The 25,953-nt window shown below is 47.0% G+C and overlaps 4 long non-coding RNA genes across 4 annotated transcripts in view; all 4 read right to left on the reverse strand.

The window, feature by feature from the left end:
- Nucleotides 1–25,476, reverse strand: part of LOC124696235 — a 32,886-nt gene extending 7,410 nt beyond the window's left edge. Inside the window, exon 1 of the long non-coding RNA XR_007000655.1 lies at nt 25,370–25,476. This is a non-coding gene — a long non-coding RNA (uncharacterized LOC124696235). The remainder of the gene's footprint in view (nt 1–25,369) is intronic.
- On the reverse strand, nt 17,235–17,881 carry LOC124696259. Its single transcript, XR_007000660.1, has 2 exons — nt 17,736–17,881; nt 17,235–17,649 (listed from the first exon to the last, which is right to left on the reverse strand). It is a non-coding gene; the product is annotated as an uncharacterized LOC124696259 (long non-coding RNA).
- On the reverse strand, nt 20,230–21,231 carry LOC124696267. Its single transcript, XR_007000661.1, has 3 exons — nt 21,209–21,231; nt 20,569–20,628; nt 20,230–20,338 (listed from the first exon to the last, which is right to left on the reverse strand). It is a non-coding gene; the product is annotated as an uncharacterized LOC124696267 (long non-coding RNA).
- Nucleotides 24,371–25,081, reverse strand: LOC124696274. Its single transcript, XR_007000662.1, has 3 exons — nt 25,060–25,081; nt 24,509–24,593; nt 24,371–24,400 (listed from the first exon to the last, which is right to left on the reverse strand). It is a non-coding gene; the product is annotated as an uncharacterized LOC124696274 (long non-coding RNA).
- Nucleotides 25,477–25,953: the final 477 nt, after the last annotated feature.

Here is a 25,953-nt window from a genome sequence, read left to right on the forward strand (position 1 = left end):
AGTTGACAACACTCTAAGTTCTAACTATCGGTGTCCGAGCCGGATTCGCCGGTGTGGGGGTAGTGCACACGGCGGGCGGTGTCGTCGAACACCTTGACGATCATCTCGCCGTCCCCCTCGTACGAGAAGGTGAGGCGGCAGCCGGGCTCGAGGTGGAGGTCACGGGCGAACTTGTCCCACCCCGTGTGCGGGTACATCTTGCCCTGCCCGTCGAACGGGACCTCCACGGACCAGCGGCAGAAGTTGCAGCTAGCCTCCCGTAGGCTGCAAGTGCGCCGGCTCGACGCCGTCGACGAACTCGGCGAACTTGTCCGGTAGCCTCTTGATGCCGAGTGGGTCGTCGTCGATGCGGAGGAGGAACTCGAAGCAGCGTTCCTCATGCGAAGACGAGGAGGATGCGGGTGACGGTGACCGTGGGGCCCTTGCTGCTCCACCGCGGCGGCCCCTTCCCCGGCCGCGGGGCGCCCGGGACCGCGGCCTCGGCCGCCTCGCCGGCCACCGGGACCGGCCATCCTACATGTTTACATTTTTGAACCATATTACGATCCATTCCACTAACAAAATTGGGCATGACCTATGCTAATTTATGTACATATGAGTGCCCCATTTTCGCCGAAACGGAAATGAATCAACATTTCGGCGATAATGGGCAACTCTGTCGATCCTCTGCACAAGAATATGTCACCATATACACCAGCTCAGCACCATGGCACATGTACAATTGTTCCTCATATACACCAGCTGAGCACCATGGACTAGAACTAGTGTTGTAAACATCAAAATAAACACTGTGAGCATCAACCCTTCACTCCGATCCCAAATTATATGCATTTGAATGGAAAAATAGTAAAAAATCAGTATAAAATGTGAACTTGAAGAACCTAGCAGCGGCGGTAATCAACCTAGCAACCTAGCAGCAGCAGGCAAGCAAAAAATACACAATTTTACGGCCCTAGAGCAGCAGCAAGCAAAATATACCCAATTTTACAGCCCTAGCGAGCGGCGGCAAGCAAGCAAGCAACCTAGCGGCAGCGGCAAGCAAACAACCTAGCAAGCACATAGCAGCGAGCAGCAAGCAAACAACCTAGCAAGCACATAGCAGCAGCAAGCTAGGACTCTTGTCTCACATACAGCCAAAGCAGATTTAAAATTTCAGTCCAACAACTTAACTCACAAATAGCCAGAGCACTAGGCTAAAATGATCACAACAGAGTCATATATTCACTCAATGTAATTTTTGGGTAAATTGGTTGGTGCATTCAAATTTTTCAGTTGCTAAACCTACTACATATTTACCATGAAGTTCTTTGATCAGCCAAATTTTCAAACCACTAAACCTACTTGTCAAGAGAGAACATTTACAAATTTCCATTTCAACGAGAGAACATTTCCAAATTTTAAAACCACTAAACCCTACTGTCAACAAAGACACTTGTATGCTTTCGAGCCATATTATATATGGAACTATAAATACAAGAAACGAGCAATGCAAGTAGCATATGTGGGGAAAACCATAGACTTCCCAAAATAACATAATATACATGTAAACATCAAAATAAAGGATGGGCTCGAGTGAGCTAAATGATACACATATGCAGCAAGAACATCAAGCTTTCATCCGAGTAAGCTAAAAAAACTAGCTGCTTTAAATTGTAAGCACATAGCAGACGACGGCAAGCAAGCTATAAGCTACTGCCACCTAAACCTAAATTTCCTAAACCTACCAGCAGCAACAATCAACCTAGCAGCAGCAGCCATCAACCTAAATTTCCTAAACCTAGCAATCAACCTAGCAACTAACACTTTGCACACTACCAGCAACTAAGTATGCATATCAAGTGAAAGCAAACACTCTACATTCATTGGCAAGTGAAAGCAAACACTCTACATTCATTGGCAAGTGAAAGCAAACACTCTACATTCATTTTTGAAGCACATAGTGAAGCATACAGAGCATCATTGCATAGTGCATACAGAGCATCGAAAATCAAACTTCCACTGTTACACCTCAACACAAGCTACAAATTAAGGTTACAACAAGTAGCATTTGTGTTCTTTTTTCCCCTTAAATTGAACAAAAATGGAACAATGTAGGTGCACCAATTAGGTCAGAGAGGGAGGGAGGGGAGAGGGGCCTCACCTGCGGCGACGGCGATGCCGCCTGGAGGCGGTCGGGGTCCTCGGGGTCGGGCACGAGGCGGATGGTGTCCTTGCGCAGGTTGGCAGATGGGGTCGGGGAGGGAGGTTCAGCGCCTACTGGTGGCCGACGAACTGGGGCCGTTGACGAACTGGTGGCCAATGAAGAACTGGGGCGCCTGCGCTGGTGTCCATGACGTGGTTAGTAGAGGGAGGGATGCCGCTAGGTCAGAGAGGGAGGGAGGAGAGACGGGCCTCACCTGCGGCGACGCGACGGTGGCAGGCGGTAATCGAGGGGAGGGGATCCGGGCGCCGGTGTGCGCGGCCGCTCGCGTGAGAGGAGGGGTGGCCGCCGGTGGGAGGTGGCGTCGGAGAGGTGGCGAGGTGAGGAGGGCGTCGCCGGGGGTCGCTCGCGTCGTTCGGGGAGGGGCGGCCGCCGGCGTCGGAGAGGATCGAGTGGTGTGGGGAAGAATGGGGAATGGAGGATGCGTGGTCGGGACGGGGGATTTTTGGCTAAGTCCCAGACACCCTTAGCAATAGCGCACCTCTAGTGGTGCGCCACTATGTGGCTTAGCAATAGCGCACCTCTAGGGGTGCGCCACTACCACTTTATGTCTAGGTCAAAAGCAAAACGCGTGGGGATTTGACGTATTCCGATTAGTACCGCAGCGGCTCTGTCCCTGGTTGGTTTGTGCCAAACCACGCCGGCCAGGTTCGAACCCTGGCGGCCCCAATTTTTTCCTTTTCTTTTTAAATTGATTTAACACTATAATAAACATCCAAAATAGCATAATACACCAAAATAAAAGGCATAAATAATTATAATTATGTAGAATATTTAAAATACTATAGAATCTAGAAAATATCCAAAAAAAATAAATTATATGTCTATTTTGATCGGTACAATGTGAAGATTAACAATATGACATCCATTATTCATACAAGAAAATGATACATAATTATCTTTTCACAATCTTCTTGCCCTTCTTTCTCGCGGTTGAATAATTTAGCCCCGGAACTCCTAGACTTCTTCTCTTGAATGGACGGCCTTTAGGTAGGGTGGTCCTGCTTCTTCTTGTTGTGTATGGTTCTTCATCATCGTCGTCGTCATCTTCCATCTTCGGATCGCCGTACTGGTCAAAGTCTAGCTCGTTGGCGGCTCCATCCATTCAGATGATGCTCCTTTTGCCTCTCCTCGCGACAACACGGCCTGGGCTTTGCGGGTCGGTAATGAAGAAGCATTGGTCCACTTGGGAAGCTAGTACCCATGGCTCATATTTCGCGGTGACCTTTGCGCCCGCTGTCTTGGATTTGGCTTCGGGTATAACCATGGTGGTAAAATGCCGGTCTTCTTTTATGACGTTCTTGGCCCACGACACGGAACATCGGCACATTCTCTCCGGCGTAGCTCAGCTCCCGGATCTCCTCGATCTTTCCGTAGTATCTCTGCTTGACGTCACCGGTGTAGGACTCCATCGTTACCCCGGAGTTCGATAATCGCTCTTCATGTCCTTTTCCTCGGTGTAGAATGTGTAGCCGTTGATATCGTACGCCCGAAATGTCATCGAGGTTGTGTTCGGCGCCACTGTGACAAGGCGAATATGAGTTTTTCTTCCGCGAAGAATCCTCGTCTATAGGGTACGTCGGCATCTTGTCCTTGAACCACCGCGTGAAGGTTGAGTTGTGCTCTTTGATTATATCTCCGTCCGTCCTGCTCGTGGCCCACGATCACTTGTACGTCTTTGCGATGAAGGTTTTGTGCTCTACCACCCAAGGATCGACCACGTCTATGTGTTGTAGCGCGACTAGGTTTGCTCTTTCAAAGTCGGCGATTCGACCCTTGAAGTCGACATGCATTTCGCGGCTACCGTCGCGGTGACCCCATCCGGCGAGCTTCCCGAGATGCTCGTTTACGGGCAGGCCAACGGGGTTCTCGATTTCTCGATAACTCGTGCGAAGGAGATGCACTCTTCGGTCGAGAAAGCCCTTGGCTATGCTTCCGTACGGAGCGTGCCCTGTTGCGAACGTACCCTTTGATGACACCATTCATCCTTTCGAACGGCATCATGCGTGCAGGAACGTCGGCCCCGGATTGGATGATATCCTCCACGATATGTACCAGCGAGATGCACCATAACGTCGAAGAAGCGGGCGGGAAGTACATCTCAAGCTCGCACGGTATCACCACGATCTCTTCCTGTAGCCTTCTAAGTTGCCTCACGCCAACGGACTTCCGAGAGATGACGTCGAAAAAGTTGCATAGGCCAAAAAGCGTTTCACGGACGTGCGCGTCCATGATCCCACGGATTGCAACCGGAAGTATCTGCGTCATCGGCACGTGACGGTCGTGAGACTTCATCCCGCCGAACCTCTGCGCCGCTTTGTCTAGGTACACGCTTATCTTCCCCGCGTAACCGTAGGGAAGTTTTACTCCTAGGAGACAGTCGAAAAGCTGCTCGATCTCCTTCGACTTAGAGTGAAGCACGCGGGGGGCGGTAATATTCAATCTTTTTGGCATTTTTTCCCTTGCGACGACTTTGCGTGTCCTCCGCCTCATCATCGTCATCGTCATCATCATCATTAGGGCGTCCCGCGTGAAGCTCCTCCACGATCCCAATTGATTGCAAGTCGTACCTTGCTTTCGGCCCATCTTTGGTCTTCTCACGGCATGTTCGGGGAGGGTACCAAGCAGACTCTCGCACACGTTCTTCGTGATGTGCATGACATCAAGGCTGTGAGGCACACGGAGGATCTTCCGATACGGCAAGTCCCGAGAAAACAGACCTCGTCTTCCATACCTTAGCGGCGGCTCCGGCGCCTTTCGCTTCTTTCCGGCGGTGGGCACTCTTTCCAATTTTTCAATAGCTCGTCTATTTGCTCGCCGCTTCTCGTACGTGGCTGTCTTCGGGGTTCGTCTTCACCATCGAACGAGATCCTTGCGTTTCCTCCATGGGTCGTCCTCGCGAAGCCACCTTCGATGTCCCATGAACACCGTTTTCGAGGACCGGGATCTCTATCTAGGCTGGCGGTACGTTGTGTCGTCCATGCACCTTACGCATGCATTGAATCCGTGGACCACCTGCCCCGCGACATATCCGTAACCGAGAAAGTCGTGCACCGTCGTGAGCATTGCGGCTCTCATAGGGAAATATTCTTCCGCGGCGGCGTCCCACGTATTGGCAGGGCGTGTCCCATAGCGTGGCTAGCTCCTCTTTCGAAGCCCCATATACGGATTGATGTCGTTCCCTGGTTGTTTCGGCCCTTCAATTAGCATACTCATTTGAATGTACTTCCTCTTCATGCACAACCGGGGGGAGGTTGTACATCCACACAAACACGGGCCGAGGTGCTATGCGTGCTGCTCCGGCTGCCAAACGGATTGACTCCATCGGTGCTCGCGCCCAGCCTTATGTTCCTAGGATCGTCCCCAAATTCTGGGTACTCGAGGTCCAACGCATTCCACGCGGCTAGCATCCGAAGGGTGTCTCAACATCCTGTCCTTTTTCTTTTCTTCGGATCATCTGCGTCATCTTCTCCCTTCCTCATCTCCGCGTGCCGGCGCATTAGCTTTGCTTGCTTAGGATCCGCGAAATACCGCTGCGGACGAGGAGTGATTGGAAAGTACCACACCACCTTCCGAGGAGCTTTCTTCCCCTTCTTGTACCGTAGCTGACGCCGCACTCCGGACATATGGTACACTCTGCGTGCTCGTTCCGATAAATGATGCAATCGTTCAAGCACACATGGTATTTCACATGCGGTAAATCCAGAGGACACACGATTTTCTTAGCCTCCTCGATACTAGTCGGACACGTGTTACCTTTGGGAAGACGTTCCCCCGAGAATGACATGTTGTCGTTGAAGGATGTGTCGGTCATTTTGTGCTTTACCTTCATCTCCCGAGCCATGAGCGTTACTTCGAGCGGGTATCCTCCGGCCTGCATCCTTCATACAATGGAGTAACGAGCGTCTACCTCCAGTTGATCCATCTTGGCTTTCTCTCGGGCGGCGGCTCTTGCGTTACTCGTACGCCGAGAAGCGGCTCTTGAAGATAAGGGTCCTGCACCCGGTCCATCGACGATGGTTCATCGTCTTCATCTTCATGATCGTCATGATGACCTCCATCTTGATCTTCCTCATCATCAGGTCCAGGATCTCCTACATTGTGGTCATCATCATCTCCGGGATCTTCTACATCATGATCATGCCCGAGATCTTCTACATCCTGATCACCCCGGCCTTCCTTACTTCTTGTTGAATTCCCATGGACAAATTCATAATCATCTTCGTCGCCTTCCCACCGATAGCCATCCATGAAACCACGCATGAGAAGGTGGTCCCGCACCATATCGGCTTTAGGGTCCATAAGGCTCGTTAGCTTGCATCTTCGACACGGACATCTTATCTCCTTTTGGTTATTTCTAATCATCTCGTCTGTCGCGGCTTTCAAAAACCTAGCCACAACGCCTTCGCTCATCATGCGGACCATGGTCGCCTGCGGATATAGAGAAAATGGATATCTTAGCATACCAAAAGAAAATTTTGGCATGACCTTCCCTAAAAATAGGACATGTATATGCGTAGTATGCCCAACATTCGCCGAAACGGAAATGAATCAACGTTTCGGCAAAATATTAACAACTCCATCGCATTTCAAATCCACTGCAAACAAAAACACATGCAACACATGTGTGGAGGCTTCGCATATACAACACACATGTGGATCCGGAGGCTTCGCATACAACACACATGCACGTGACGCTTTTCGCGCATGCGCACGTACACATGATATCATCGAGCTTCGCACATAACATATGTGCATGACGTGTGTGCAAGACGATCGGAACCGTTCACACACAAAGCATAAAACCAACAAAGTTACCGATACGGTGAGACCTAGAGTGTTGGATGAGGTAAAAAGTTGAGATTGAGTAGGGTATTGAGCTAAGAAAGCTTCACCATTAGTTACCTATGAAGAAAATTAAGTTTACCAACTTAATTTTGGTGAATGAAGAGGTGAAAATGAGGTGGGAAGGAGGGGCAACACGACCAGATCCAGATTTGGTGGGAGGTGGTGGTGGAAGAGTGTTTGGGGAAAGAGGGTGGCACATGTGAGTGGAGGGTGAAAAGCGGGAAATGGTCCCAGGGTTAGCGGTGGCGCACCACCTAGCCGTGCGCCCTTGCTAGGGTGACATAGCAATGGCGCACTTGCTAAGTGGTGCGCCACTGCTCACCTGTTACACAGTAAACCCACGCCCCTGCCCAACTTAGCGGTGGCGCACCATGTCGGCCGTGCGCCATAGCTAGTAGTGGCGCACCAAGCGGTGCGCCATTGCTAAAGCCCTCATCTCTAAAGGGCCCCGGCCACCTCCTAGCAGTGGCGCACCACAAAGACATGCGCTATAAGTAAGCCATGTAGCGGTGGCGCACCATGGAGACGTGCGCCACTATTAGTTTTGGGTGGGGCCGGCCTCTCGCCGAGGAATTAGTAATGGCGCACCACAAGCAAGGTGCGCCACTACTACATTTGTAACTGATGGCCCACCATTTTGTGGTGCGCCACTGCTAAGTAGTAGTGGCGCACGGCCATCATGGTGCGCCACTGAAGTCAACCTTACGGCTAGGCCTTTTCCTAGTAGTGTGAAATACAGGTGGTATGAATAAGTAGTAGCAACGGCACCAGAAAAGTGCTTTGCCCAGGACAGTAAACAAGCAGTAGTAACACAGCAGTAGTAACACAGTAAAACAGTAAACAAGCAACGATAGCAGTATTTAGGAACAAGGCCTAGGGATTAGACTTTCACTAGTGGACACTCTCAACATTGATCACATAACAGAATAGATAAATGCATACTCTACACTCTTGTTGGATGATGAACACATTGCGTAGGATTACACGAACCCTCAATGCCGGAGTTAACAAGCTCCACAATTCAATGTTCATATTTAAATAACCTTAGTGTGCAAGAAAGATCAACACGACTAAACCAAGTACTAACACAGCATGCACACTCGTCACCTTCACGCTATGTAGGAGGAATAGATCACATCAATACTATCATAATGATAATTAACTCCACAATCTACAAGAGATCATGATCATAGCATATGCCAAGTACTAACACGGATGCACACACTTGTCACCATTACACCGTGCGGGAGGAATAAACTACTTTAATAACATCACTAGAGTAGCACATAGATAAATTGTGATACAAAACACATTGCAATCATAAAGAGATATAAATAAGCACTTCACTACGCCATTCATAACGGTGAGTAAGTATTACGTGAAATATAGCCTAAGAGACCCACACGGTGCACACACCGTCACCTTTACACACGTGGGACAAGGAGTCTCCCGGGAGATCACATAAGTAAAACTCACTTGACTAGCATAATGACATCTAGATTACAAGCATCATCATATGAATCTCAATCATGTAAGGCAGCTCATGAGATTATTGTATTGAAGTACATAGGAGAGAGATGAACCACATAGCTACCGGTACAGCCCAGAGCCTCGATGGAGAACTACTCCCTCCTCATGGGAGCAGCAGCGGTGATGAAGATGGCGGTGGAGATGGCAGCGGTGTCGATGGAGAAGCCTTCCGGGGGCACTTCCCCGCTCCGGCAGCGTGCCGGAACAGAGACTCCTGTCCCCCAGATCTTGGCTTCGCGATGGCGGCGGCTCTGGAAGGTTTTCCGTATCGTGGTTCTTCCCATCAGGGGTTTCGCGACGGAGGCTTTAAGTAGGCGGAAGGGCAGAGTCGGGGGGCTGACGAGGGGCCCACACCACAGGGCGGCGCGGGCCCCCCCTTGGCCGCGCCGCCATGTGGTCTGGCCACCTCGTGGCCCCACTTCGTATGCTCTTCGGTCTTATGGAAGGTTCGTGGCGAAATAGGCCCCCGGGTCTTCGTTTCGTCCAATTCCGAGAATATTTCGTTACTAGGATTTCCGAAACCAAAAACAGTGAGAAAACAGACAAGCGGCACTTTGGCATCTTGTTAATAGGTTAGTTCCAGAAAATGCACGAATATGACATAAAGTGTGCATAAAACATGTAGGTATCATCAATAATATGGCATAGAACATAAGAAATTATCGATACGTCGGAGACGTATCACACGCCCTCGCATCAGCATCGGACGTGTGTGCAGAAGGCTTTGCGGGCCGTCGCTCGGAGGGACCAGGGCCAGCCGCAGTCCTGGGAGATTCCCGGCTCTACGGTGTTGCCCGTCGCTGCCCGCCGGTGGGTTTCTGACCGCAACACATTCTGGCACGCCCGGTGGGACAATCTTCGACATCAACCGCATCGCCATCTACATCTAAGATGGCGGAAGGCACTCCGGTCAAGTACGAGGATCTGACTGAGGAGCTCAAGAAGAAGCATGATGAGATCAAAGCAGTCCACGAAGCCGACCTCATCGGCTCTTTTCACAGAACCCGCTCACATGGCATCAGGTGGAAAGGGTTCTCACCTGAGCGCGCTCGATGGAGTGGACCTGTCCACCCCGTCGAAGAACGCACCGAGTCGGCTGCGTCGGGAGATCAACTTCATGGTGGCTCATTCGCTGCACCGCCATTCCGAGAGCCTGGTGAACACATTGGAGCGTGTCGCTCTGCGCGTGATCCAGGAAATCATGAGCCATCGGTATTCTCCGTCGGGACCAGCTCACAGGGACTTACCAAGGAGAGATGCCACTCCGGTCCCGTCCACCGCTGCCGTTTGCGTTGGCGGCACCCGGAAGTGCCGAGTTCATCGGCATACGTCGTCTACAAGATCGGTGGTGACCCTAGTGACTACCAATTCTTGCATGAGGCGCCTAAGGAGATCTCGCACGGATACACGTGCGCATACGTGCCGGACTGCAGTAGCTGGGCGCTCTCAAACCAGGCTGCAACGGACGGGGACTTCGGAACGAGCGGGAGGAACGTCGGGAGCGGATCTTGAGAAGCGGACGTGGCTAGCTAAGTATGCCACTCCGACAAACCTCCGGAGCTCAGCTCCTGCAGTTGGCTCGAGTTGGAAAAGCAAGCATGGCTGGCTAAGTATGCCACTCCGGCGAATCTTCGGAGTTCGACGCTCGCGGCCATCACCGCGGATCGAGATTTGTACAATTACGAAAGACCGGTTCGGCATGATGCCGAAAAGGAGGACAATCGGCTATTCCAAGCCGTACCCCAATGAGTACGAATTGATCCCACTACCACCCAAATATCGGCTCCCCGACTTCACCAAGTTTAATGGATCGAGATGATTCCGGCTCCATCGAGCATGTGAGCCGATATTTGGCACGGCTAGGCACAATCTCGGCATCGGACGAGCTGCGTGTGAGGTTCTTCGCACGGTCCCTCACGAGATCGAATTTCGGGTGGTACACATCGCTGCCACCAAACTCAATCCGGACTTGGAAGCGATTGGAAGAGCAGTTCCACATACGGTATCACTCGAAGCTTCCGAGGCTGGTATTGCCGATCTAGCACAAGTACGACGAAGCGCGGGGAAACAGTGTCGAGAATACATCCAGCGCTTCGGGACCGTTAGGAACCGATGCTATTCGGTTCATGTAAGTGAAAAAGAAGCGATCGAGTTGGCGGTGGTGGGTCTCTCATCATCGATCAAGGACGTGGCCTCCCAAGCGAGACTACCCTTCATTGGCGCACATGGTGCGAAGGCGTCCGGCATATGAACAGGCGCCACCCGGATGTTTACCGGGATAAATTCAAGCGTGCGGTGGTCCTGGTTGAGGCGGATGAAGATGAGGGTGCTTGCGGGAGATCAAGAGGTAGCAGGTGGCTGAATGGACTCGGGGGCAAGCCCCGTGTCCCGTAAGTGGATTAAGCCACAAGGTCCTCCAAAAGGGTTTGACTTCGACGTGACCCAAGCCGAGCAGATTTTCGACCTCTTACTCAAGGAGAAGCGACTAAAGTTACCCGAAGGCCACAAGATCCCCACGGTGCAAGAGCTGAACGGAAAGCCATACCGCAAATGGCATAACACGTTCACCCACACCACCAACGACCTGCAGGGTGTGGCGTCAACGAGTCCAAATGGCGATAGAACAAGGGCGGCTAATTTTCAGCCGATACGCCATGAAGGTCGACACACACCCCTTCCCCGCCGTTAACATGGTGGAGTATACTTACCATGGAGGGTGCCGGCCAGATTTCTCCCGCAATATCAACATGGTAGGACCCGGGCACCACTCGGTAAGGACGGAGATGAGGGCAGGCTGCTCTCATAGCAAGGATACAGAGGAAGCAGCTCCACGCGATCGGCTCCGTCACGATGGCAAGCGCTACATCACAGAGGGAGAAGTGAGGAACGTAAGATATCAGCGACCTCTCTCTGATCACCTCCTCAACAAGTATGTGGGTCACTACGACTAACGCCGGCGATACAACGACGATGATTAAAAAGATCGTCTGGCTAGGGACGACAGGAGACGTCGTCGGCATGATCGCGACGAGGAGCGATATGAGCGCCACGCCAAGGAAAAGTCGAGAGAGCAAGACGACGTGGATAGGCACTCGGGACTGCCCCTTCTTCGGACACTGCTGGGATTCGAGGAATGAGCCGATTGCCCACAATCGGCAACCGCCTCGGAATGTAAACAAAAGAAGAAGGATGCGACTAACGTGTCCGTGTTCAAACGTCTAGGGCCTATCCCGCCTCGGAACAAGCATGCTCGAGTCCGCTCGGGTGGAAGATCTCGAGGAACTAGAGGACGATGATGAAGAAGAAGACAAGTATCATCGGCCAAGGTGGTGCCCCGATGGGCTCGGCCGTTCCCAAAGCGAAGGGTTCGGCGATTACGTGGGTTGGAGGAAGGCTGAAAGGTTATACCCGCACACGTTGAGGAAGGCGCGGCCTGATCCGGCCGCTAAAATTCAGCGAACCACTGGACGAAGAAGGTCGGCCACAAAGGAAAGAGTGGCGCCCGAGACAAAAGAAAGCCGATGATGAGACATCGGCTGGCACAAACATGGTGTTCATCCTTCCAACTGAGTTTAGTGCTCCAGGATTAGATGAAGCACCTGTGGCACAACTTGACTGCGGCCCACGGCCGGTCATCTTTGAGAAGCCACGAGAAAGCATCGACGTGACAAAGGACGGGGTTAGGTTGGTTTTATCCACCGGCCTGACCGTGTAACAAGAGCAACATCGATGGACAAACGTGGCGATGCCGATCCATGTGATCGGCCCCAAGGATCTATGGAGGAACATTGCAAAACCTTCATCGAGCAAGCAACGTGGAGGCCGATTCCAGCAATCGGCCAAAATTATCTTCACCATTCATTCTGCCTGGATTCAACGTCGATCTAATGGGCAATGGGTTTGCGTCGGCTGATGCGCTGGGAGAAATCCACACTGGTCCTAACAGAGCCGACGTTCACATATAGTGCCTTGGCTAACCACAGAGCCGATTTTAGCAGTTACCTGGCGGAATCGGCTCGGGGGGCACCTAATCAGATAAACATGTGCGATACATGTGCAGTAAAACATTGGGGGCCGATAGATAGAAAAAATCGGCCCGTAAAAAAAATTCGCATGATATGCAAGGAACAAAGCCGATGCATAGCCATCGACTCTAGCACAATTACACAGGATCTACCCGCTGCGTGTTCAAGGACCTCCGACAAGGCAATGCTGTCAGAAGAATTTGGCGTACAAGGCAGCCTTTTGCTCATTAAGCCGTTGGGGATTATCTGCAGCATCGGCTTTCAACGGAAGAAAAGTGATCGGCTCTGGCTGGCTCTGCATGGTAGCTCTCTCAGACATGATCGAGCTCAGGTCTACTTGTCTGAGTTACGTGTCCTCACCACTGTTTTCACCTCGACTGAGGCTCGGGGGGCAGCTGGCCTGGTAGATGCTCGTTTTTAGAAGCCGATTGGAGAGTCATCGGCTGGTCCCGCAACGCAATTCCTCTCAAAGGCGGCGAGTTCTTGCAAAAGAGGGATCCATCATCACCGATAGAGAGTTGGCTCTGGGCTATCTGGTTGCTGTAGAGGAACAGAACAGGTGGTATCTGTGCTGCAGAAGTCTCGGCTTCAACGACAAGTTGTTTCAGCAGCGGTTCTAGGACTCTCTTGAAGGCATTAGTCTGCCTCATTGTCCACCAGAGCTCAAAGTCATCGGTCGAAAGATGAAGGATAGATCGTGAGGGATTGATACGTTGACATCGGCTTATTGAAGCATTGACCAAGATCACGATCACTCCGACGTCAAAAAGATGAAGAGCGGATTATGGGGGACCGATGCATGGCCATTGGTTCGTTGAGCATTGGCTAGGTGACGATCGGCAAAATCAGTATGAGGGGAAATCGGCTAAATTGGCATAAAGGAAATCGGCAAAATCAAGTTGGGGAATTTCTTCATTGATAAACGAGATTTCTTACATAAAAAGCTGATTGCTCTCAAAAGGAAGTACTAAGGGGATACATTGCCCCATCTACTACTGATCCTATGCTAAGGGCCCTATCTACGGGCCGTCGCTGCCCTCATCGTCGCCGTCGTCGCCGCCTGTCGGCGCTACTCCCGGCGGGCTCGTCGTCGGCTGCCGTAGCGACCGCCGGCGAGGACCTTCGTTGTCCTCGTCCTCCTCGTCAGCGTCGTCGTCGTCGGCGTCGAAGTCGCTGAGGTTTCCCGGCCAGGGGCAGAAGCGCTTGGCCGGCGGCTCGTCGGAGGAGCTGTCGTCGTCCTCCTCCTCCTCCTCCTCCTTCGCCTCCTCGGAGGAGGTGAAGTCATCCCAGGAGAAGCGATCGTCATCGCTCTCCTCCTCCGATTCCCCGTCGGCGAGGAAGCGGAGGTCGCTCTCCCCGTCCGTCGAGGACTTGTCGTCCTCGGACCAGACGGAGAAGTCATGGCCGGGCTCCTCCCCGGCTTCTATGGCGCGGCGGATGTTGGCCGCATGGACCTCCTGTGGGTCCTGTTCTGGCGTCGGCTCGTGGGAGGAAGAGGACTCGATGGAAAGTCCCGATGAGGCGGAGGAAGAAGAAGACATGGTGCGCAGGAGGGCTTTTGGAGTGCTAATGCGGAGATGATGAAGAGGAGAACTGTTCGATGCGGTTAAATAAAAGAAGATGGAGTGGAGGTTTAATGTTCGAACAGTTTTCGAGGAGGTGGTGCCAAAAAACTGTCAAATCGTGCAGAGAAGTTGAGAAGGCAAGTCGTCATGATGAAAAATACTACGACGGTTTTGCTCTGCCACGACATGACCCCTCGAAGGAAAAACAGAGTGGTTTTGAAATTATCATTACCAAAACCAGGGGGGCATGTGTTATCACCAGATTTTGGCCAAATCAGGAGATGGGCCGAGAGTGAGATGGGCTTGAAGGATATACGCGTAGAGGATCTCTGAAGCGACCTGACACGAAGAAGTTGGGCTAAATTGCCCGTGTATCTGTATTATAGTAGATCGCATCTTAATTTAGAAGTTAGAGTTTTACCCGTTCACGATTAGGTGCACGCCTGAATTAGAAAGTCCCCCGGACTATAAATATGTATCTAGGGTTTATGAAATAAACAACAACCAACGTTCAACACAAACCAATCTCGGCGCATCGCCAACTCCCCCGTCTCGAGGGTTTCTTCCGGGTAAGCACCATGTCTGCCTAGATCGCATCTTGCGATCTAGGCAGCACACGTTTATTCGTCGTCCATGCGTTGCTCGTACTGAAGCCTTTTTGATGGCGAGCAGCGTAGTATCATAGGTGTTTTAGGGTTAGCATTGTTCTTCGTATCATATGCTATCGTCGTGCAACCCTTGAGCATCTAGCCGCCCTTACGCCTATCCTGGGTGTAAGGGCGGCACCCCGCTTGATCATCGTTTAGTAGATCCGATCCGTTATGATTGCTCCTTGTTCTTCAAGGATTAGTTTAATATCTGCATCGTTAGGCCTTCCAAACGGGTCGAAGGATCCAGTGGCGCGTAGGGTGTAGTTTGCTAGCCCTAGACAGGATGTTCCGAGGATCAACCTCGTGTTGGTTTTTAGGCCTTGTCTAGGGTCGGTTTACGATCACCGTGCGTGGCCGCGAGCTCGATCACGAGTAGGATGTTCCGATTATGCGGTGAAAACCCCAAATCGTAGTAGGTCGTTTTAGCTTTATCTTGATCAAGCAGGACCACCATCTGATCGTACACCTCGTACGTATCATGGGTGGATCGGCTCTTTGAGCCGATTCACAGGACAACCTCGAGAGCCGATCGAGGCTCGTATTTAACGTCTACGTGTATGCCATGCAGGAAACTAAGCGAGGCATCATCCAACACCTTCCCGACCAGGTATAGGTCGGTGGCACGCCCTTGCATCAGCATCGGACGTGTGTGCAGAAGGCTTTGCGGGCCGTCGCTCGGAGGGACCAGGGCCAGCCGCAGTCCTGGGAGATTCCCGGCTCTACGGTGTTGCCCGTCGCTGCCCGCCGGTGGGTTTCTGACCGCAACACTACTACGTTTCTTTCGCTATGTGTTTTGTGTTTGATCTTTAGATCAACTCTTGTTGTAAGACTGTATCATGTGATCCCTTGTTGTAAGACGATTATAGTTTGTAATGAATAATGTTCTGTGATATCTACTGTTATGTCTCGCAAAAACAATCTTCCTGGGATTGCGATGTATGGCATAATAGGCATGTGGAATTAAAAATCCGGGTGTTAACACTGGGGGGCCGGGGATGGCATGGGCTCTCCGGACGAATGAAAGGCTTAATCCGGACGAAAATGAGGAACCGGGGGCGCGACTGGGTCGTTTTCGTCCATCCGGATGAAAAAGTCCCCCATTGGAGCAACTCCCGAGCAGTACGCGTTCCATCTCTGAGCAAAGTTTGCCGAGAAAGTCTTGCGTCTTTTTCTCCGTTGCCCATTTACTGAAGGGAAAGCAGGGCAATGGAGATGGAGCATGGTGACGGTAGGAAGGAGTGACGGAGACATGGTGGTTGTAGGCGGGCATGGGGGAGGCAAATGGAAGAAAAGTCCTCGTTGCAGGAGGCAGGGGTGTGGGGGAGAGGGAGAGGGGACGTCCTGGGGGCCTCGTCGCGGAGATGGCTAGAGATGCTCTAAATAGGTAGCAGTGTTGCAGATAGTATAATGCCCATGTGACACTTTACCCTATTTTATGTTGTTCGGCATTAATGTCTGTCATACTAAATAAATTTTGGCTTTCCTCGTGTTGTCATGAAGAAAGGCTAACCTTAGCAGGTAGTGTCAACATGAAACAAACTACGGGAGTACCCAAGTCTTTACAATATTGCTTACAATAAAAATATCATGGTAGAAAATGGGTTGGAATCCTTTAAAGATAGATTTTAGGATAACTTCAGATGCAAATAAATAGGATAGATGGATTCATTTGCTTCATCATCTAATATTGGTTCGGCTAATTGATAATGAGGATTCTTTTAAATGAAGTTTAACTACAGGTGAAGTCTTCACAGTTAAATCAATGTACCTAGATCTTCTTAATAATCATACCGTGCATCTAAATAATTATATTTGGTAGATGAAAGTACCACTCTTTACAATATCTCTTACCATAAAAATATCATGTTAGCAAATGGGTTGAGTTGGAATCCTTTAAAGATAGATTTTAGGAGAACTTCAGATGCAAATAAATAGGATTGATCGATTCATTTGGTTCATCAACTAATACTGGTTGGGCTAATTGATAATGAGGATTCTTTTAAATGAAGTTTAACTACCGGTGAAGTGTTCACAGTTAAATCAACTAGATGACCGGTTGCGCTATCGCGCAAATGGCAGAATTAAATTAGAATTTAACTCATAAGTATTAGTTTATTATAGTATTAAGAACTCAGCAAACATTTATCAAGCAAACTAACATAACATATGTCGATTTTATATACATACATTCAACCATTTCTCTTACTCAGTAAATAGTAGTGGCAGCAAAGGTATTCTAGTAAAGACTAATTTAAATATAATGCTATATTTTTATTTACATGTAAATAGACTTGATCTTTTTATTTGCAAAGGAAGATGACCCATTCCGCCCTGGCGCAAACACTAAAGCCATACATATTGAAATCATAAGCCTTGTCTTAGAAGTAGTAACATGTGACACATATATACACGACCATACATATTGAAATCATAAGCCTTGTCTTAGAAGTAGTAACATGTGACACATATATACACGACGGCAGCACCACAACATATTCACGGTATAAATGAAAGTATTTATAAGGAGTTTACATGTATCCGGAATCAGCACTATCAATTACCAATACGCCACTGTAATGCCACAACAATATATTCCTATCACCTCAAGCAGTGGATCACTCAAGCAGCTCTGCTTCAGCTTCAAGCTCAAGCCCTTTACGATGTCGTCGTAGTCCTCCCAGTGATAGAACATAGGTGGATATAGTGACTAACCAGAGATGATGAAAAGAAAAGGCACAAAATAAATAGGATTCAAAACGTTAACATAGGTGCCTAGAAAGCCTGTTTGGTCTTCTCGGTTAAAGGTAGCTACCTCTCCAGGACCCCAGGAACTGAAACAACGTAGATAGCGATGATCATGTTAGCCTCTGAAGAAATTTGTGCATTTGCCCAAACAATTTACGAGGAAGTGGATAACCTGGTCGGTGCGGTCTTGGGCGATGACACTATGGAAATTGGCATCCTCGAGCATCTGGGATCATGTGCAAACAGATGTTAGAATGGTTCACCTCTTTAGAAACAAATCTTTCTAGGTTTCATGCAAATTTTACTGCAAACATAGAAGCAAACTTTCCGTAGGTTGAATCATGAAGGTCATAGCCTCTCTGCCGGATGTATGTAGCAAAATCCTCTGATGGCTCCCCAGCTTGCCTACGGTAGTCACTGGTCAGGACTTTGACCCTAGGATACATCGTGCCGGTTTTAGATATTCGATATCTCATCAACCTAGGCACAAATAAAATATAGATCAGGTTGTATAGAACAAGTAACTCGGACAATGAAATGATTTCCTTCAAGAAAAGGCAAATAAACATTCTATAGCAGCAAATCTTGATTTAACTCCTAAAAAAGACTACAATTTACAGCTCAAAACGGAGACGAAAAGATTCCAAACAGAGAAGCACAGCGGTGCTCCGTTTTCCATCAACATATGGAAGAAAAATATGACCTATCTCACCTGAACATCCAAAACCACAAAAATTGAAATAAATTTTAAGTTGAAGATCACCGTGAATCCAAAGCTTTTCTAATACCGAGCCTGAAGAAAGTAACCAGTAGAACTCTTGTCGTTACATTGGAAACTATGGCTCTCTTTCAGAATACTTGCTAGGATATTACTATTGCACAAACAACTTTTGAAGGCATATATTACCTGATGGGTCAAGGGGGTGTTACACTGTTACCTTAGCTAACCGTACCAAATAAATGGATGTGCAGTAAACAAGAAAAATGCTAGAGACTATAGAAAAGGGATTCACCTCATATTTTTCATGGCGTTGTAGCCTTGTAGGTTTGTCTCAACTTCAAGATGAGTAACTCAATTGACCCTGAGAACCAAAACATTGGCAGCTGAGTTTTTGGGTGGTACTGCCAACTATTCTTTTTGGTTTCCTCGTAGAAACAAGGATCAGTCAGTATATAGGTAAGACTGCTTTGGAGTGGAAATATGGTTTAGAAGGCAGTGACATGGTCATGTGACAGGTAAACAGGTGATTTATTGGCAACAGATGAAAAATACAACCAACTGTCCAAAATAAATATACTGTAAGCTTATAGAAAGTACTGGGAACCACAATAGCACCAAGGCAACAGCAAGTCGGGTAACCCCAAGCAACGAAATAACCTAATAAGTTTGTGCTTTCTATCAACAACCGTGGTAATTGTTTTTCCCGAGCACTAAATCATCATATGGGAGCCATCATCATAGCATTTTTAAATTTAACTGTGATATTATATGGCAATTGTTTTTCCTGAACACGAAATCACCATATGGTTCCTAATAATGTCCTGGTCGCTCTTTAAAATCTTTCCCCTTACAAACCAAAGTCCCAGCAAAAAGAAGCATAAAGTGACTATAACGATCATAAAAATAGGGCATATCATATCTCGCATCTACACTTTGCCCGGAAAATAACCACTATCCGCCGAATATGGCTACTACTACCTACCGCTACCTTAGGCTCAGCAGGTTCAACATTTTCACCCTAGCATTAGCACATTCAAGTGCAACCAAGTATTTTCACCCTAGGTTGGCCAGTCAACCATTCCTAGAATATGGTAAACTCGACCAAATGCATGTTTTTTATATGGTCTAAATGAGAATCGAGCATATACTAACATCACTTTTTTAATTCTACTACACTGTAACATTAGAACTCAAGAAGAATTGAGCAGATGGAACAATTAACAACGATTGCAAATACTAAATTGTTAACGACAAATAACAAGAGCTAGAATAAGCGAAATAAACCGTGACCTGAGAGAGTTTGGTTCGAGATTTTTAGCCCCTTAACTGATACCACCGGAACCAGAAATTATTAGAAATATTTGCTTGTTAAAATTTAAGGTTGTATGAAATTCTAGCAGATTAAATACTCGTTAAATGCAGTGGATAATCACCATTAGCGCAATGGACAAGAACTCATGATGAAGCAGGAAATTGGCTAGCTAAAAAAATTATAGAAAAAATTGATCAATCACTAACCTAGCAAGCATATATCCAAGCAAAGAAGGAAAGGAACATGATGGTATTGGCATCTTGCTTCGAGGCCGAGCAGTGCACAAGTTGGCACAAGCAATACAATGCATAAACTCCGGTTTATGCAACCGAATGCAATATATCATGGTAGCTATATAATTTTCCTAACTTCAGTCGAAAAACAAGTTAAACGAGATGTGGATGAACATCCTAGACCCGGATGCAAAAAGGAAAAGGAAAATTAGGCAAACCAATTAACAAGAACAGTGGCATGGAGGGCAACGAACACAAGAAGCAGCCACGAAAGAGAAGAGAGAAGAACGACGAACCAACCTCAACCGTACGCATGCATGACAGAAACTCCGCGGGCGGAGAAGAACGTTGAACCAACAAAGGGTCGAGCCCGTGAGCGGCTCATCGTGGTCACAATTTCGTAGTTTGACCAATTCCTTTTATCATTCTAAATTTTCAAAGATGCGCTGGGGCCAGATGCAGCCGGTGCTGCTCGCCATGGAGGCATAAAGATAATCGCTTCTCATAACCTAAAAAGGCACCTTATCAGCTTGCAACATATATGGTTGGTAGCTCACAGAAGAATAAACACCAAAATTACATATCAGCCTTAGTTCATAGTAATTGCATGACCCCCTTTGCAGCCTTAATTTATATCAGATTAATGAGTAATTTAGAACACTTGAAATAAATAACCACATTTTTTCAAAGCACCATGCATTCATATAATCTGTTTCTTTAATTAAATAAAGAAAATCACCAATTTCTTCAACATCCTTTGTAGCATACTGACATCAAAGTCCACCCCCTCTGTAGCAGCCTGCCGAACAGAAATCCATAAGAGAATTAGGGAGGCTAACACCAAATGGCACATAAAAATCCACTACTCTAAAATTTTATTTATTATTATAGTTAGCCAACATGGAAAATGGAAACACAACGGAATAACTAATTCGAACACGGAAAAGAGATAATTTAATCATTAGGCAAATACTGAAAACATGTTGATCTTGTAGGATTCTATTTCTCTGCTAAAAATATTTATGGAGTACAATAAGTATAGTGTGTCATACTGACATCAAAGTCCACCCCCTCTGTAATGTCGCACCATTTACATGTCAAGTTAGTTGTAAAATTTTATTTAACAACAATCTTAAACCCTTGAGCAACAACAAAAGGTATGTCTGACTAAAAGCATAAGGATCTTAGTGCAGTTTTTCTGAAAAGAGAATGTAATAAAATATATTAATGCCTCTGTATGCAATCCTACCGCAAAATGGTACGAAAAATTAGAGACAGTAAATATGAAGCAACTACTACGTAATATTGTACTTGCTTTGTCTCGTAAAGTAGACCATGAAACTAATATTCTACCCACCTACACATTAAGCAACTCTCACCTAATATTATGACTGCTACCCAGCTTAGCTTCGCACCCACTCCACGAACTGCTCCTTCCGCAGTAAAACAATCAAGCCGGATGCAAGAAGGAACACACAATATACTATTTTCCCACAATTCATGATAACATGAAAGCACCGCAACCGGAGATTACACAAGCCGCCGATATTTTGTAGAATACGAAACCCAACGATTGCCAACACCTTGTGGCCCACTAAAATCATCACCATATATATGCGAGATATTGAACCGAAGAAAATTTAGTGGATGGAGTAGAGTAATGCACCGAAGTGGCGAACCGTCGTCGTCTTTGCTCTAGTTGTAGAGGTCACGTGAGCCTCAACACCATCTCGTGCGCACAGCCTAGATACGTCCGATGTGTGGACCTCCGCCGCCCCATAGCCGCATCACGCAACCCCTCACGAACAGCCGGGAATCCCCATGACTTTTTGCTTGTCAATGCGCCATCTCATCAAGCTCGTCGATGTACCGTCGCGATCGCCATCGCTGATCTTGAGGATCTATTATGGCAGCAAAACCAAGCATGTATATTAACACCGTAAAATTACCGAAGAAGGGATATCCGCTATTTTTTAGAAGAATAAAAGTGCAACGAGAACAATTGATACAAAGGTATAGTCAAGCATACCCCAAACCCCACCTTCTTATGTACCTATCTTGGCGTAATTGTCCATTTCATTGCGGACCCCTTGACAAAATTACGGTGAAGAGAGCTATATCTTACTTAATTTGTGGATGGTGCCTGAATAACCTCCAGCGCCAACTGAGCGTCAAAATGCTGCAGCTCACTACCCTGAAGTAGGACAACCTCTGAACATTTTGAAGTCGGGTAATTATGCCAACACATAAAACGAAAACCATTAAATGGGTTTAGAAATGTTGGTTAAAAAATGTGGGTAAAATTTACAATAAGGTAAATGGTAGTCTGAAATATATATTAAGACATGCAGTTAACAGAAAGTGTCAAACCTTAATTTAGGTTATAGCTGGCAAGAAAATATCTAGGTGTGTGAGTGATAGGGAGGTAGTACTATGAACACCGACAAATATGCATATTATCACATATGCCAAAAGTGGCCAATCGTACAACAAAAGGAATTTGCTAGCTTGTGTAGATCATAAGCAACCGAAAGCAAGTATATATGCTATAAACAAGATCCGACAAGGATGAATAAGCAACAGTAAAGCAACTTTACCTTCGAGCAAATCCGCACCGCGGAATCGGCTCATGGACGGCGGCGAGCACATGACGCGGCGACGTTGAGGGAGGGGATCTCTCCCGGGCCGGTGAGATGGGAGGTGCTTGCGCGAGTTGGCTCGGCCGGTGAAGAGGGAGGAGTCAACAATGTCACCCGGCCGATGGGGAGGAAGAAGCCGGCGCCGTACGACATATCCATAGCAAGCGTGAGCGAAGCATTAGCGACCGAAATAAAAAGGAAAATTTAGAAATAAGTAGACTGAACTTATATTGAAAATAAACAAATAAATTGGGCCAACCTAATTTTGGAAACAATACAGAATCGGTACATAACCATGTCAGTAGTGTCTATATACATGAAAAAGCACGCATTGTAAATGCATTTTAAACCCACTCAATAATAAGCACGAAGGTGTATACAAACGATTCTTCTATCCTAAATACCTTTGACATCAAGTAAATTCATTAGGTTCTCCGAGACCAAGGCACCAAACAAAATATACAGTGGTGTTGAGAAAATTAAACCTCAATAAGACAAAGCTACATAGAAGCGTTAATTGGAGTACATTATCTACGTGCAGATGCCACATGGAAAGATATTCTCTAGAATACATATCTGAATCTTTTATCGGCTAAACTAAGGAGATATGAGACATTGGTGTAGTGCAAAATGATCATATAACTCTAATTTCACTCGTAACTACATCACGTGTTAAAGATTAAAAAAATGTCGAAGCAAAAAGGTAGATTGGCGGAAGGCTAGACTTTTGCTTGTCATAAGTGTCCAGGTGCTCAAATTCCCTTCGCACCGATGGCACAACTCGATCTTAATTTTAGTGGCGCTAAATAACTAACTTGCAAAGCGGTAAGAAAGTAGAACCAGCATGTATTTTGAGATGCACTAACTGACGCGAGACTCGCACATAAACCCATTGCTTTCTATTATTCGGGCTGATCTAACCTAAACCACATGTCACCTATTTGCACATAAAAAAGGCAATACATAAATAGCTCGAAAGCAGTAAGAAAGGAGAACAAAAGGCATGCATACTGACGCACTAATAGAGACATCTAATATATGTGATAATAGACACACAATAATAGAGGAAAATGAAACAATACATTACGAACGTAAAATGCAAAACAAGAAAATTTCTATCCAAATTAAAGCAACATCATACAGCTGGACCACGAGTAGTAAATAAAAAAACTTCAAACAGAATTTTAGCTACTAATAAGTTTGTTTATTAACCATCAAGCTTTTACCTACCTAATCAGATAATTAAACCACAAGCACTGAAATTTGATCATTCCCGTGCATGGAGGCTCTCAACAAGAAAAAATATTGCTTTCATAAAAAGAAAACTATCTAATCCATTTCCCAATAGGATAAAAAAGACATGTGTGCAATATTTTTTTGCAGTGAATATTTTAAGTTAGCAAGTAATAACTTCTTTGCACATGCTCAAGCCTCCCTCTCGCATGCTTACATAATAAAATCAGTAATGTAAATGGGGCAACAGAATAAAGCTGAGCAGAGGAGCTCAAGGTTTTAACTAAAAACGATGCACAATAGAATTTGCATATGCATCGGAAAGGGGATATAATGGGAGCCATCAAGCAACGTCATCTGCCTCTGCTGCCAAGGAGCTCACGATTGAAAAGAGATTTAATGGAGGCTACTAAGCGACTGCAAAGAAAATAGTCATATCCCCAAACTCGTAGAAGAACAAAATACATGAGGCACACTTGTTTCATGCAACCGGACTGATCCAAGGCCAATATATATTTTGATTTAGGAAACATTGTATGAAATGACCGGGGACAAACCGAAATTGCCTGAACATGGTACTTATTACCTTAATCCGAAGAGACATCCCCATTTAGTGAACATATGGACCAAGCCGAAGCGATGTAGCTAGGAATACTTGAACATAAGGCAACTGCCGTTGCACTTTTCAAGGAATCATCCCTAAAAATTATAGGATTAAATAATTGGACCACATTCATTCAACGGAGTTTATAAGAGGAAATAAAAATAATTAAGCAGGAAAATGCATATCTTATTCAAGATAACTACCTTTGCTTCAGTAAGCTAGATGATTCCTCGGCCGTCCTCTATCCCTCAACACACTCTTCTCGGTGTTCTCCCTTTTTTGTCAGATCTGTGGAAAAAACCATTATTTGAAACATATAGCTCATATTTTCCATTAGTCGGCATATACCATTTGCGTTAGAAGATCAAATAATAGTGTAGAAAACACCTAACCAAAACAAAGCAACCCACTAAAACCAATCTATAGAGTGGAGTTGCATTAACCTAACAAACATAATGATGCATTCTGAGTAAAGCTTCAATGACATGAGCGATCCAATATGTCACACCAAATACATGTCGACTCATCACTTCCACTTTAGCTTCGAACCAACATCAGAGAACAACACTAACGTAAAAAAATAAATCAGTATCAGTTTGGGCAACATGAGAGCATGTCCATGGTACATTGAACAGAGATGCGTATGTGCACCTACGCAAGATATGCCTAGACACAATGAACTATACAGATCCTCGCATTTTAAAAAATCATGAGAATGCAAGAAATATACCAAAACAAAGATTGATTATATTACCTTTCACCCGTGGTCTTGGACTCGAGTGCGGACATACTCAATGAAAATATACATATTTCTCAACGCCACCATACCATGGGACCAAGTAAGCACACCATAAGCACACCATGGGCATTCTCTCGCATCATAAGTAACAACGAAATAGTTTTCATCAACAAGAGTTGTTTTCAAGTGACATTTCAATTGCTCCCGCACATGCATATATGCTATGCTTGCAAACCAAATCTTCAAATCACAAGAAAAATATTCATTAGTTTATTGGCATTATTAAGACCACATGAATAAGCTACTTGCAGAAAAATATGATCACCTAGTCCAATGAAGAAATTCTCCCCCGATGCACCAGTACACAAGCACTATATATAAATTTGCAGTATATAAATTTGCAGCACTGAAGAATCCGTGCGCTAGAAATTTGCTACATCTGCAGAATCATGCCCAATAAAGCCGGCTATGTGTCACTAAACCCGTATAGGAAGGCACATGTCAACGGATCGTTGCAAAATGAGCATTTGTATTCGGGGAATTTTGAAGAATATAACCTTCCCGAAGCACTCTAGATCCACCATCGTGGTATGCCGCCCTCCTCGTCCGTCACCACTTGGTTCGTCTCCATCCTCGTCATGCTATCGCCGCCTCGAGATGGAGAGAAAGAGAGGGTGAAGACAAAGAAGAAAAGAGCAGACGCAGAGGAGGAAGAAACAGGAGGTCGAGGTGGCGCCATAGAAGAAGGATCGAAGGCTTCATCTTGTCGCCTCCCGATCCGTGCCTCCTCACCCAAACAACTTGGCTTGGCCGTCATCGTCGGGTGCAGAGGCAGGAGAGGATGAGGCAGGGGATCTCGAGCCCCGCCGGCGCGGAGATGGTGGCGACCGGAGATCTCGAGCCTCGCCG

The sequence above is a fragment of the Lolium rigidum genome, chromosome 1 (genome assembly GCF_022539505.1).
Source record: "Lolium rigidum isolate FL_2022 chromosome 1, APGP_CSIRO_Lrig_0.1, whole genome shotgun sequence".
NCBI classification, from domain to species: Eukaryota; Viridiplantae; Streptophyta; class Magnoliopsida; order Poales; family Poaceae; genus Lolium; species Lolium rigidum.